Source organism: Bufo bufo, chromosome 2 (assembly GCF_905171765.1).
Source record: "Bufo bufo chromosome 2, aBufBuf1.1, whole genome shotgun sequence".
NCBI lineage: Eukaryota > Metazoa > Chordata > Amphibia > Anura > Bufonidae > Bufo > Bufo bufo.
The window spans coordinates 403,387,516-403,403,249 of NC_053390.1; positions in this window are offsets into that span (position 1 = coordinate 403,387,516).

Below are 15,734 nucleotides of genomic sequence, written 5' to 3' on the forward strand. Positions count from 1 at the left end.
CTGGCAAACCAGATTTCTCCATTCACATCAATCGATGTGGATGAATAAATCCTTGCCGGGATTTTTTTTTTTTTTTTATATACAAAGTGTTTGCCAAAGCATAGGAACACCGCCACCTCCTCAGCTCATATGCCTCGGCAAACGTATCTTTTACTGCAGAGGAGAAATCTCGTCTTGCAGCGCCGCATACACCGACTTGCGTGTAATCTGACAGCAGCGCAATGCTTCTGTCCGAATGCACATCAGTGCTGCAGCTAGTCGATCGGTTGGTCCACCTGGAAGGTAAAAAAGAAAAAAGAAAAAACCAGGCCACAACACAATAATTTTATTAACTTTGGAAGAGAACATATTGACTTTAACTTTTTGAACTAAACATTAACCTTTTTGCTTACTGGTGTTTTTTTTTTTTTGTTTTTTTTTACCTTTATAGAACAAACCTCTCCTTCCCCATGGGACAATGTGCAAAGCGCAAATCGCCCAAAGATGTGGCGAAGTACGTTATGCACTTTATCCCAGGTGAAAGGAGAGGTTTGCAGCAGCTGTGAGAGAAAGGGCCCTAATAGCCCTGTGTGCCTGTCCTGGTGAGATGTGATCCCTATGCTAGGTGTACCTGTGTGTGGTACTTCCGGAAACACTCTCCTAAGCATAGGGCAGGGTGGTCCGGACAGTCAGGACAGAAATAGCGGGTGTCACGCCTTATTCCACTCCTGCTACAGACACGACATTTTTTTCGGGGTGGCGCTTGGGTTGAGGTACCAGCAACGACACTGGGGAAATGTCGCTCGTGTAGACGGCTAACTACACTGGTGGATGGGGCCACGGAACCTCCTGGATAAAGGAGGTTCTCGATGATCTCTTCCTGGAATTTGAGGAAGGATCGTGTTCTCCCAGCCTTACTGTAGAGAACAAAACTATTATACAGCGCCAATTGAATTAAATATACAGACACCTTCTTATACCAGCGTCTGGTTCTGCGGGAAACTAAATAGGGAGCCAACATCTGGTCATTGAAGTCCACCCCTCCCATGAGCGCATTATAGTCGTGGACTGAGAGGGGCTTTTCAATGACACGGGTTGCCCTTTCAATTTGGATTGTCGTGTCTGCGTGAATGGAGGAGAGCATGTAAACGTCACGCTTGTCTCTCCATTTCACCGCGAGCAGTTCTTCGTTACACAAGGCAGCCCTCTCCCCCCTTGCAAGACGGGTGGTTACAAGCCGTTGGGGGAAGCCCACGCGACTAGTTCGCGTGGTGCCACAGGCGCAAATCCGTTCTATAAACAAATGCCTAAAGAGGGCCACACTTGTGTAAAAATTGTCCACATAAAGATGGTACCCCTTGCCGAATAAGGGTGACACCAAGTCCCAGACTGTCTTCCCACTGCTTCCCAGGTAGTCAGGGCAACCGACCGGCTCCAGGGTCTGATCTTTTCCCTCATAGATCCGAAATTTGTGGGTATAGCCTGTGGCCCTTTCACAGAGCTTATACAATTTGACCCCATACCAGGCACGCTTGCTTGGGATGTATTGTTTGAAGCCAAGGCGCCCGGTAAAATGTATTAGGGACTCGTCTACGCAGATGTTTTGCTCAGGGGTATACAAATCTGCAAATTTCTGGTTGAAATGGTCTATGAGGGGCCGAATTTTGTGGAGCCGGTCAAAAGCTGGGTGGCCTCTGGGACGGGAGGTGGTGTTGTCGCTAAAGTGCAGGAAATGGAGGATGGCCTCAAATCGTGCCCTGGACATAGCAGCAGAGAACATGGGCATGTGATGAATCGGGTTCGTGGACCAATATGACCGCAATTCATGCTTTTTGGTTAGACCCATGTTGAGGAGAAGGCCCAGAAAAATTTTAAGTTCGGAAACTTGGACTGGTTTCCACCGGAAAGGCTGGGCATAAAAGCTTCCCGGGTTTGCGGTTATAAATTGTGTGGCATACCGGTTTGTCTCTGCCACGACTAAGTCCAAGAGCTCCGCAGTCAAGAACAGCTCAAAAAATCCCAGGGCCGTACTGATCTGAGCCGTCTCAACCCGAACTCCAGACTGGGCGGTGAAAGGGGGAACTAATGGTGCGGCTGAAGTTGGGGACTGCCAATCAGGGTTTCCCAGCACCTCAGGGATTCTAGGGGCTCTACGGGCCTGTCTGTGCGGTGGCTGCGACGGGGTAACTAGTGCACGTGCCACCGTACCAGCTTCAACTGCCCTTCTGGTGCTCGCTACTTCACCATGTTGTACGGCAGTGCTGGTACTAGGTCCAGGGAGGGCTGCGCTGCTGGTGTATGCCTCACCACGTGATCCGGCAGCGACAGCCCCACTCTGCTGCTCTTGAAGCGGATCCTGCACAACCTGTGGTCTAGCGACACAGGGCCGGGTACGCCTGGTGCTGCCAGGGACCTCAACCTCCTCGTCCGAACTTTGGGTCAGAGAGCCACTGCTTTCTACAGGTTCATATTCTGACCCGCTAGATTCGTCAGATGAGGGTTCCCATTCCTCATCCGACTGGGTCAGAATCCTGTAGGCCTCTTCAGAAGAATACCCCCTGTTTGACATTTGGACTACTAAATTTAGGGGTATTCCCTGAGACTACCCAAGAAAAAAAGCAAGCCTGTCTTACAAAGGGGAGGCTAGCGAAGTACCGGAGGCCGCTACGGTTGATAAAAAATATCAAAACTGATTTTTTTTATCGCCGCAGAGCGTGTAAAGTGAATGTGCAGTGATCAAAAAATAATAATTTTTTGTCACTGCGGTGGGGCGGGCGTGGGTGAACGCACGTGTGGGCGACCGATCAGGCCTGATTGGGCAAACACTGCGTTTTGGGTGGAGGGCGAGCTAAGGTGACACTAATACTATTATAGATCTGACTGTGATCAGTTTTGATCACTTACAGATACTATAAAAGTACAAATGCTGATTAGCGATACGCTAAACAGCGAATAAAAGTGACTGCGGTGCGGTGGGCTGGGCGCTAACTGATCCCTAAACTACCTAACCAAGAGGCCTAAACTATCCTAAAACCTAACAGCCAATACTAGTGATCACAGGTTTACACTGATCACTTTTTGTCTTTCACTAAGTGATTGACAGGGGGCGATCAAGGGGTTAATTTGGATGATGGGGGTGATGGATGGTGATCAGGGGCTAAAAGTAGTGTTTTGTGTGTACTCACAGTGATGTCTGCTCCTCTGCTGGATCCAACCGACGAAAAGGACCAGCAGAGGAGCAGAGAAGCCATATAACAGATCATATTTACTAATATGATCTGTTATCTGGCTTGTGATTCGATTTTTTAAAAATCAGCAACCTGCCAGCGACGATCATTGGCTGGCAGGTTGCTGATGCAATAGTCCTTTAACTTTTGCCGGCCCGCGATGCGCATGCGCGGGCCGGCTGTGACCGAAATCTCGCGTCTCGCGAGAGGACGCGCCGGCGCGTCCAGGAGGAATGAAACAACCACCTCCAGGACGCGTCTGTGCGTACAGCGGTCCGGAGGTGGTTAAAGGATTCCACTGCAGGTAAGAGTCTGATATGTTAGGGTAGCGAGTTCCAGAGTATGGGGGGGACATACGGGAGAAATCTTGGAGGCGATTGTGGGAAGAGGCGAGAAGAGGAGAGGAGAGAAGGAGGTCTTGTGAGGATCAGAGAGTGCGTGTGGGGATGTATCGGGAAAGTAGCTCAGAGATGTAGGGAGGGGACAATGAATGCACAAAAGCCATAGCATATGATAAACTAGAAACATAAAACCTTCTAGAGCTGTATAAAGAAAGATTCTTAAAGCGGCTATCATAATAAATTATTATGTCTACCATTGCTACCATTTGTTTTAGTTGCAAATCATCTCAATTGGGAATATCCTAGTATTAAAACGTAATTTTTAATAATATCCTTACAAATATTTTACACCTGTTTTAGGCGTAAAAATATTTGCAAGCGTTTTTTGCAACTATTTAGGAGTTGTGAGGGTGTGACGAGGACCTGGACTTTTGCCCGACCCATTTACTATCTTTCACGCTTGAAAACAGGCATAAAAGAGGAGTAAAAACTAAGCCAGGGGTCTGAGTAGTTTTTACTCAAGGCGCACGGACTGCCGGGGTTGCACGTAATTCATAAATTAGGCTAAACCTCCAGCAGCGCAGAGGGGGGACAAAGATTGCCATAAAAGCCAGCCTTTGTTAATGACCCCCAGTATGTTTCCTGATAAAACAGGGTACATGGCAGTACCAATACACCTTGCAATAAATGAAAGAAAGAACCAACTGGTCCTACTGCACCCAGGGTTTCACTAGAACAAAGTAATTGTGGTGATAGAGCAAAAAGAATAATCACATGAACAGGGTAAAGTAACTGTCCTGTTAAATCCCCAGCAGGGGGTGCTGTGCTGACCCTGTAAGACCAAGCCATCCAAGTGTATAACCGGGTAATCTAGGGCATTTCCCCTCAGTTCTACCACTCAGTAGTAATGCACACATTGTGCCTCCTTCACAGCAGTTATGCCAACACAGTAGTAATATCCACATTGTGCCCCCTCACAGTAGTTATGTCCACATTGTGACCCCTTACAGTAGTACTATCCACGTTGTGCCTACTTCACAGTAAGAAAGCCCTCATTGTGCCCTCGCAGAAGTAATGACCACATGATGCATCCTTCACAGTAGTTACTGAATGCCTACCATTGTGCCCTATCACAGTAAAAATGCTCACCTTGTGCCCCCCCCCCGAACTGTAGTAATGCCCACTTTAAGCTCCATTAATAAAGTAAATTAAAAAAAAATACGACAAAATAAAAAAACTTGCCTGTTTCATTGATGCTCCTCAGCAGCAGCACGATGCGGTCACACATAGATTGTGCTGCTGGCTGTGTAGGTGGCTGATTCCCAGGCTTTCACTGCTCCTCCCACACAGCCCGCAGCGAGATGTGCTACCTGCTGCGGAGCGCCGAAGCTTAGCAGAACAGTGAAGCAGGGAGTGGACGGCAGCCTGCTTCGCCATGTAAACAAACTGCCCAGGGGGGTGCTCCCTTAAGCCTCTGCACCCAGGGCACAAGCCCTTCTTGCTCCCCCCTCACTAAACCATAAAACTGCTTTAAGTATGGTACTTATTCTATTTTACAGAGCAGGATATCTGACATGCAAGTGGCAAAGGGAAAGGTTCGATGCAACATGCCCAAGTAAGTTGTCAGATGTATCTCTGTCCACCACAGTCCACAGGTCTGATCTGTTTCACTCTGCAGCCCAAGGTATGATGTTGAGTAGTATCCACACATGTTAGAAACCTGTTTTTCTTCGACAGCAGTACCCGTAGTTTAGTCATGTCATGGAGCGGTCTGCCTGAGAGCTAGCTACAGCTAATCGGAGTGTGCTGCCAGCTGGGGCACACTTCCAACATGTGTGGATACTATTCACCAGCATACTCTACCTTGAAGTGAGACAGATCAGACCTGTGAAATGCGTTGGATGACGATACATCTGACAACTTAGGCTACTTGTAGTGTCCCACTAGGTAAATGTGGGCACTACACAAGGGTCAATTGGGCCACGTTGTTCTCCACCTCCTGTGGGACAGTGGCAGTGTATTTCACATTACATTTTAATACATAATATGTATTTACGTGTATTTTTCCTGTGATATGTGTAGCAGGCCTATTAGGGTGTAGTTCAGCATCCTAGGCACTAGAGGGAGCTAGGGAACACCTAGTATATATATTTAGACCCAGACAGGGAGAAGTCAGTCTGTGTAGTCAGGAGTCTGTGTAGAGACAGAAGGGAGTGTGCACCTTAGCCAGAGAGAAGCTGAGGGCCACATCCTGACATGCAGCTAGACAGCCCAGGTTTCTAGTTGACACCAGGAGGCCAGGGAGAGTGGACCGGCCTGCCTGAGGATATTGAGCCAGAGTTAGCTCAGAAGATTTATCACCAGGGGAAGAGTTGCCTCCTGAGAAACCAAGTTCCTATAAGCAGAGCAGAGCCAGTATTCCAGCTAGACAAGTAAGCTGAAGGGCAGAAGTATTATACCTAAAGCAAGGATATATACCTGAGGAGGTTTTCTACCAAGGATAAAGCCAGCATTAGGGCATACGGGCCTTGGGATGAAGACAGCAAGGAGTTCTGGGGAATAGTGCACAGGATTTCTGTGGAAGAGTGCAGCCTGGTCTGTGAGTGTTGTTTTTACCATCTGAGTATCTTGCAAAGAACATTGTACCTGCCATTGATGTGAAATCCTGCTTTATACTGCTGCATTACCTGGAACTTTATAAAAGACTGTATAAAGTTAACTGTTTCCAGTAAAGGAAGTTTTGGTTCACCAGAACAACTTGTTCCTCACTTATTACCACTATCATCAACCGGTGTGCCACCGTTACAGGCACTGGCATCACGAACCTTAAAGGGACCTTGCTCCCGGCACATTAAACACCTGCAACACCCAGGGCACCTCACTCACCATCAGGCCTGGTCCCTATATACAGAGAGTGCCCCAGAGGACTTCTGTGCCAGCCTCTCCTTCACTGCTGTACGCCTGCCCAGGGTCTTCCTACAAACTGTGAGTAACCCATAGTAACCCTCGTTTGCCTAAGTAACCGTGACCTAACATCGCAATACCCTGCAGGGCTGCGTACTGCATATTTTGGCGTCACGAACAGGATTTACGGATTATTCCTGCGCCATTGTGGAATATAAACTGTGTGCCGTTATTTGCCCATAAAGTGACTAAGCCATATTTGTTTATTGAAAAATTGCTGGGCCAAAGAACTGTAAAATTGCGGTGTGAAAATTGTATTTTTATGGACTGTTTGCCGCTTGTTGAGTCACCGCTTGCTGTCAGTGAATAGACAGCGTTACACTCAAAGATGGCCGCTTAAGCTGACTGAAATGAATTGCTGTGCCATCACTGCATTTTGTTGGCGGGAAAAATTGGCGCCTTCTGCTAAAAGTGCGGGAAAGACTGGATGTCCGCGCCACCGCCCTGTCTACAAATTAGCATGTCTGCTAAAATGGACTCCGCCTCCCCATGTTGGAGTACCTGGGGGCGGCCTCCCAGAGCAATGGGAGATCTGAACTGAAATAATTGGTGCAGCCCTGTCGCTCTCCAGAGAAGGGATCGAGCATTTGCAGAGGGGAGAGTATCCAGCCGGAATGGCCTTACCTGTAAGCGAGACCCCAGAGCCTACGATGATCGACGAGAGAGAAGCACCGCCTGCCTATACTCCAGGACTGGAGAGGCCACCTTGCTTCCCACCGCGGTCGCAGCCGGGAAAGAATTCGGACCCAGCGCCTGAACCTGCTGCGACTGTACCGGATCCCTGCAGCGGAGCATCGCATGAGACGCTAGAAGACCAGATTGCCAGGTTAGAGATCCATCTTGATGGCCTGTGCCACATCGCTGCGTCCAGAGTGGCACTGATGCCCCCTGAAAATGCTGATGCGTCCTTTAAGAACTCTGAAGTCCCCAAACCTGCAGTAGAAGATCCCGTTGCCACCAGTTCGGCGACTATCATTGCGGTACCGGAGAGACTCTGTTATGTAAGAAGCCGGGTCCGTGGCTTTCAGCCAGTGCCACCCAGGTCCAGGGAGCCTCCTGAAGCATTAAGGCCTCCTGTAGTGTTGACCCCCAGACCCATGGGACCTATACCAGTGAGAGGCCCATTCATGTTACAATTGCCAGCAAACACCATTTTGTGGGCCCAGCCATTCATGGATCCTCGTGTCCGGCCCAATCTGCCAGCAGAACCGGGATATACCACTGATGATCAAAGTGGATCCGATACACACCTGTGAGTAGGCCAGCCAGGCCATGATGCTGATTTCTTTTGCCAAGGGACCCTATTACAAGTGGATTTAACCCTTTCAGGACAGGAGTCCTTCGTTTTGGCCCTATGAGCTGCTGCCAGTTTCCCACGGCTCAGTAGTGGTGGTAGGCCACTGAAAATACCAAGTGCTCCAAGGCCATCCAGTTTACAGGACCCCCTGCCTGCTCCAAGGATTCCAAAGCCAAGTTGTGCCTGTTATTTTATTTGCAATTAACCCTTTTTGACCGCCTTTTCAGGTTGATTAAGGGACATTACAGCACTTATTTTATATGCCATTTTAAATTCTGTGGACTTTTATGTGCAATCTCAATTCAAAAAAATGTGCCCAGAGATGACTCTAATTTATGTGGGTCTCTGAGATGCTGTTTTATGGGACTATTATATTTTATTATGGACTATCCTGGTATCCTTGATACACTGCACCAGGTCAGCGCCCCCTTTTCCCTTATACTATCCTGAGAGAAGAGAACGACGCCCCTTTTCACCGGACTTGTTCCTTAGCCAGCGGAGCTGCCTGATATATATATGTGTATTTGCAAATGTAGATGTGTGTTCCTGCTTTGCAGTATTTTTTTCTTTCAGGTGCAGTTTCCAGCTGGGCAGGGCACCTTGTGTTGTGCCGAGGACGGGCAATGTTACAGCAACGGGGTATGTAGTGTCCCACTAGGTAAATGTGGGCACTACACAAGGGTCAATTAGGCCACGTTGTTCTCCACCTACTGTGGGACAGTGGCAGTGTATTTCACAGTACATTTTAATGCATTTTAATATGTATTTCCATGTATTTTTCCTGTGATATGTGTAGCAGGCCTATTAGGGTATAGTTCAGCATCCTAGGCACTAGAGGGAGCTAGGGAACACCTAGTATATATATTTAGACCCAGACAGGGAGGAGTCAGTCTGTGTAGTCAGGAGTCTGTGTAGAGACAGAAGGACACCAGGAGGCCAGGGAGAGTGGACCGGCCTGCCTGAGGATATTGAGCAGAGTTAGCTCAGAAGATTATCACCAGGGGAAGAGTTGCCTCCTGAGAAACCAAGTTCCCATAAGCAGAGCAGAGCCAGTATTCCAGCTAGACAAGTAAGCTGAAGGGCAGAAGTATTATACCTAAAGCAAGGATATATACCTGAGGAGGTTTTCTACCAAGGATAAAGCCAGCATTAGGGCATACGGGCCTTGGGATAAAAACAGCCAGGAGTTCTGAGGAATAGTGCACAGGATTTCTGTGGAAGAGTGAAGCCTGGTCTGTGAGTGTTGTTTTTACCCTCTGAGTATCTTGCAAAGAACATTGTACCTGCCATTGATGTGAAAGCCTGCTTTATACTGCTGCATTACCTGTAACTTTACAAAAGACTGTATAAAGTTAACAGTTTCCAGTAAAGGAAGTTTTGGTTCACCACAACAATGTGTTCCTCACTTATTACCACTATCATCAACCGGTGTGCCACCATTACAGGCACTGGCGTCACGAACCTTAAAGGGACCTTTCCCCCGGCACATTAAACACCTGCAACACCCAGGGCACCTCACTCACCATCAGGCCTGGTCCCTATATACAGAGAGTGCCCCAGAGGACTTCTGTGCCAGCCTCTCCATCACTGCTGTACGCCTGCCCAGGGTCTTCCTACAAACTGTGAGTAACCCATAGTAACCCTCGTTTGCCTAAGTAACCGTGACCTCACATCGCAATACCCTGCAGGGCTGCGTACTGTGAGATCTGTTTCAAGGCTCTCACAAGTGGCCCAAAACAGATCAGTTTAGCCCCAATGCCTTCTGAATGGATAAGGATCCGCTCAGAATGCATCACTTCACCTCCGTTCAGCCTCCATTCCGCTCTCGAGGCGGACACCAAAACGCTGCTTGCAGCGTTTTGATGTCCACCTGACGATGCGGAGCCAAACGGATCCGTCCTGACTTACAATGTAAGTCAATGGGATGGATCCGTTTTCACTGACACAATATGGTGCAACTGAAAACGGATCCGCCACCCATTGACTTTCAGTGTAAGTCAAGACGGATCCGTTTGCATTATCATGAACAAATTTTTTTTTTTTTCTTCATGGTAATGCAAACGGATCCGTTCTAAACAGATACAAGCGTTTGCATTATAGGTGCAGATCCGTCTGTGCAGATACCAGACGGATCCGCACCCTAACGCAGGTGTGAAAGTAGCCTAAGTTGGGCACATTGCACTGATCCTTTCCCTTTGCAGCTTGCATGTCAGGTATCCTTCTCCCTTGTGCACTATTTGTAACTCTTTAGGAGTGTCTGACCTAGAGCCCAGGTGTTGGGTTTGGTAACAGAGGATAGTGCGGCACAGTCAATGTATTGTACTACTTACTGTACATTCTATGATGTGTAGGTTTGGTCTCTATACTAATTTAAAAGTCTCAGTAGCAGAATATCTTCAGTTTAAACCAAGTGAAAGGCAGAAATAGCATGCTTAAGTTGAATCCCTTAGAGCACCAATAGTTAACATGTGCCAGTTGTGCAATTTTTTTCTGCTCAGAGGGTAAAAATAAGGCTACTTTCACACTTGCGGCAGTGTGATCCGGCGGGCAGTTCCGTTGTCGGAACTGCCTGCCGGATCCGCCCATCTGGCTGTGAATGAAAGCATTTGTGAGACGGATCCAGATGCAGATCCGTCTCACAAATGCATTGCAAGAACGGATCCGTCTCTCCATCTTGTATCTTTTTTCACATTTTTACCGGTCTGCGCATGCGCAGGCCGGAAGGACGGATCTGGCATTCCGGTATTTTGAATGCCGGATCTGGCACTAATACATTCCTATGGGGAGAAATGCCGGCATTGAGGCAAGTCTTCAGTTTTTTTCACCGGAGATAAAACCGTAACAGTATCTGTAGTTTCAGGTGCTGCACATCTCGTATAATCTGAAGGCAATCGTCTATGCTGTGAAGATACGAGATGTGCATCACCTGAAACTATGGATAATGGAAGCCTGTGCTAGCATTTCTCCTGCGGTGTTGCTATCAGTGTGTGAAGAGTGGGAGAAGAGGGTTGCATTGACAATCCAACACAATGGGCAGCACATTGAACACATTGTATAAGTGGTCAGAAACTTGTAAATAACTCATGAAAGAATAAAGTTACGTTAAAACCAAGCACACCATTGTTTTTCTTGTGAAATTCTCAATAAGTTTGATGTGTCACATGACCCTCTTCCTATAGAAAAAACAAAAGTTGGATTCAAAATGGCCGACTTCAAAATGGCCGCCATGGTCACCACCCATCTTGAAAAGTTTCCCCCCTCGCATATACTAATGTGCCACAAACAGGAAGTTAATATCACCAACCATTCCCATTTTATTAAGGTGTATCCATATAAATGGCCCACCCTGTATTATTTCCACTGGCTCTTTTGTTACTTCACTACCTTCTACCTGTAAAATTCCATTGAAAAACAAACAAATCATTTAGAAGGGGAAATAAAATAACAAATAATGGGGTTGCATAAGTATGAACACCCTCTTATTAATATTGCCGTGTTCGTGTTTACCATTAGCCAATCACAAGTCATGTTACAGTGCCTTCACACGCGGCAGATCTTGTGGCAGAAAATCAATTCCATTTACCTTAATGGAGTTTGCAGAAATCCATGTGCTTGCTGCCCCATTAAAATGATTGGGACTGATTTTCAGTCGCAGAATTTTCTGCCACAAAATCTGCCATGTGTGAAGGCACCCTTAAATAGTAGTCAGTACACAGCTGTCATCATTTAATGTGATTCTGATTAACCCCAAATTAAGTTTTGCTGTTCTATTAGGATTTTCCTGATATTTTCTTATTTGCATTTTACAGCAAAAGCCATTATCTGTAAATAGCTTTCAACACATCAAATGGAGCTCATTGTTGAAAGGTATTAGTCAGGAGAAGAGTACAAAAAATTTCTAAGGCATTAGATAAACCATGGAACACAGAAAATTTGGAAATGGGTCCCTTAAAAATTTATGAAAAGACTTTAAGAAAGTTGGTCCGTGAGGCTGCCAAGAGGCCTACAGCAACATTAACCCTTTCTACCCCGGGCCAGTTTTCACCTTCCTGCCCAGGCCATTTTTTGTAAATATGTCACTTTATGTGGTAATAACTTTGGAAAACTTTTATTTATCCAAGCCATTCTGAGACTGTTTTCTCGTGACACATTGTACTTCATGATGGTCATAAATTTGAGTCAATATATTTCACCTTTATTTATGAAAAAATCCCAAATTTACCAAAAATTTTGAAAAATTAGCAATTTTCAAAATCTCAATTTCTCTGCTTTTAAAACAGAAAGCGATACCTCATAAAATATTTATTACTTCACATTCTCCATATATCTACTTTATGTTAGGATCATTTTGTAAATTTCAGTTTATTTTTTTAGGACGTTAGAAGGCTTAGAAGTTTAGAAGTAATTCTTATAATTTTAAGAAAATTTCCAAAACCCTCTTTTTAAGGACCAGTTCAGGTCTGAAGTCACTTTGTGGGGCTTATATAGTGGAAACCCACCATAAATGACCCCATTGCAGAAACTACACCCCTCAAGCTACTCAAAACTGATTTTACAAACTTTGTTAACCCTTTAGGTGTTCTGCAAGAATTAAACGAAAATGGAGATGAAATTTCTAAATTTCACTTTTTTTAAAGATTTTCCATTTTAATCCATTTTTTTATTTAACACATCGAGGGTAACAGACAAACAACACTCAATATTTATTACACTGATTCTGCGGTTTACAGAAACACCCCACATGTGGTCGTAAACTGATGTAAGGGCACACAGCAGGGCGCAGAAGAAAAGAAGCGCCGTATGGTTTTTGGAAGGGAGATTTTGCTGGACTGCTTTTTAGACACCATGACCCATTTGAAGCCCCCCTGATGCACCCCTAAATAGAAACTCCCAGAAGTGACCCCATTTTGGAAACTATGGGTTAAGGTGACAGTGTAATGGGTACTATTTTGGGGTACATATGATTTTTAATTGCTCTATATTACGTTTTTTGTATATTAGGGTTTTGGCACCGTTTTTAATTCTTATTTTTTACAACCTTTATCTGACAGGGTAGATTATGTGCTATTTTTATAGAGCAGGTTGTTACGGACGCAATGATATCAAATATGGCTACTTTCTTTGTTTGTTTGTTTGTTTCAGTTTTACAAAATAAAGCATTTTATGTTTTTGTGTCTCCATTCTGAACGCCTTATATTTTTAATTTTTCTGTCGATCGTCTTGTGCAGGGGCTCGTTTTTTGCAGAAAGAGTTGACAATTTATTGGTACCATTTTGGGTACATATGAGTTTTGGATCATTCATTATTACACTTTATTGGGCAAGGTGGCACAGTTTTAAAATTTATTTTTACAGCGTTCACTTGAGGGGTTAGGTCATGTGATCCAGGGATCTGTTCTGGGACCCATATTGTTTAATATCTTTATCAGCGAAATTGCAGAAGGCCTCAATGGTAAGGTGTGTCTTTTTGCTGATGACACAAATTTGTAACAAGGTTGATGTTCCTGGAGGAATACACCAAATGGAAAAGGACTTAGGAAAACTAGAGGAATGGTCAAAAATCTGGCAACTAAAATTTAATGTTGATAAGTACAAGATAATGCACCTGGGACGTAAAAACCCAAGAGCAGAATATAAAATCAGTGATACAGTCCTAACCTCAGTATCTGAGGAAAGGGATTTAGGGATCATTATTTCAGAAGACTTAAAGGTAGGCAGACAATGTTACAGAGCAGCAGGAAATGCTAGCATAATGCTTGGGTGTATAGCAAGAGGAATTACCAGTAGAAAGAGGGAGGTGCTCATGCCGCTCTACAGAGCACTAGTGAGACCTCATTTGGAGTATTGTGCTCAGTACTGGAGACCATATCTCCAGAAGGATATTGATACTTTGGAGAGAGTTCAGAGAAGAGCTACTAAACTGGTACATGGATTGCAGGATAAAACTTACCAGGAAAGATTAAAGGACCTTAACATGTATAGCTTGGAAGAAAGACGAGACAGAGGGGATATGATAGAAACTTTTAAATACATAAAGGGAATCAACAAGGTAAAAGAGGAAAGAATATTTAAAAGAAGAAAAACTGCTACAAGAGGACATAGTTTTAAATTAGAGGGGCAAAGGTTTAAAAGTAATATCAGGAAGTATTACTTTACTGAGAGAGTAGTGGATGCATGGAATAGCCTTCCTGCAGAAGTGGCAGCTGCAAATACAGTGGAGGAGTTTAAGCATGCATGGGATAGGCATAAGGCCATCCTTCATATAAGATAGGGCCAGGGGCTATCCATAGTATTTAGTATTTTGGGCAGACTAGATGGGCCAAATGGTTCTTATCTGCCGACACATTCTATGTTTCTATGTGACAATTTTATAGAGCAGATCATTACGGACATGGAAAACTGGCAATACCTATTATGTATGCTTTTTCTTATTTATTTAAGTTTTACACAATAATATCATTTTTTAAACCAAAAAATGATGTTTTAGTGTCTCCATAGTCTGAGAGCTATAGTTTTTTTTATTTTTGGACCGATTGTCTTAGGTAGGGCCTCATATTTTGCGAGATGAGGTGATGGTTTGATTGGTACTATTTTGGGGGCATACGCCCTTTTGATCGCTTGGTATTGCACTTTTTGTGATGTAAGGTGACAAAAATGGCTCTTTTTAATACAGTTTTTATTTTTTATTTTTCACGGTGCTCCCCTGAGGGGTTAGGCCATGTGATTTTTTTATATAGCTGGTTGTTACGGACGCGGCGATACCTAGTATGTATACTTTTTTTTTTATTTCACTTTAACACAATAGTTGCATATTTTAAACAAAATTTTTTTAAATGTGTCTTCATGTTCTGAGAGCTATATTTTTTTATTTTTTTTGAGCAATTTTCTTATGTAGGTGCTAATTTTTTGCGGAATGAGGTGACAGTTTTATTGGTATCATTTTGTGGGACATACGCCATTTTGATCGCTTGATGTGATGTAAGGTGACAAAAATTGCATTTTTTTTTTACACAGTTTTTATTTTATTTTTTTCATGGTGTTTATCGGACGGGGTGGATCATGTGATATATTTATAGAGCCGGTTGTAACAGATGAGGCAATACCTAATATGTGTGTTTTTTATTTTTTATTATAAAATCAGGGGAAAAGGGCGTTTTTTTCTTTTTTTACTTGAGACTTTCTTTTTTTTTATTAAAAACACTTTTTTTGTACTTTTTTTTTTAAATTTTATTTCTGACTTTAACTTTCGAGGGTCTGATCCCCTCTGCAATGCATTACAATACATCTGTATTGTAATCCATTGCCTGCTAGTGTATTACACTGAGTAATCCACTAACAGGTTGCCTAGGAGACTCAGCCTGAGGCTGGATCTCCTGGCCACCCATAGAAGGCAAGTCCTGATGCCATGCAAGGCATTGGGCAGCCTCTGCACGGCATCAGGCTGCCTTCTCACCCGATGGGCTCCCTCACCTGCAGCAATCCCCTTCTATATCGCTGTCAGCGATCACCGCGACATAGAAGGGGTTAATGTGTCGGCAACAGTGTTTTCACTGACGCTGGCACATACAGCAGGGGTCCGGCTAACGGGAACAGCCGGTCCCCTGCAGCTGATCAGGTGGACGCAGCTCCTGCACCCGCCCGATCAGCGCGCTGTAATAGTACTGTGCTGGGTGGCAAGTCATGTCCCACTGCGCCGTACTATTATGGCGCTGGTCAGGAACGGGTTATGGAAGAGGCAGGAATTTCTGGCAAGTACTGGTTGTGTACTGCATATGACGACAGTCTCCCATATTCTTCATATGTCTGAGCTATTGGGTAGGGTGGTAAGACAAAAGCCTTTTCTTATAAAGAAAAATATCCAAACCTACATTTTCTGCTGAAAGCATGTAGTAAAACGCGTTATGTTCTGATGAGACTAAGGCCTCTT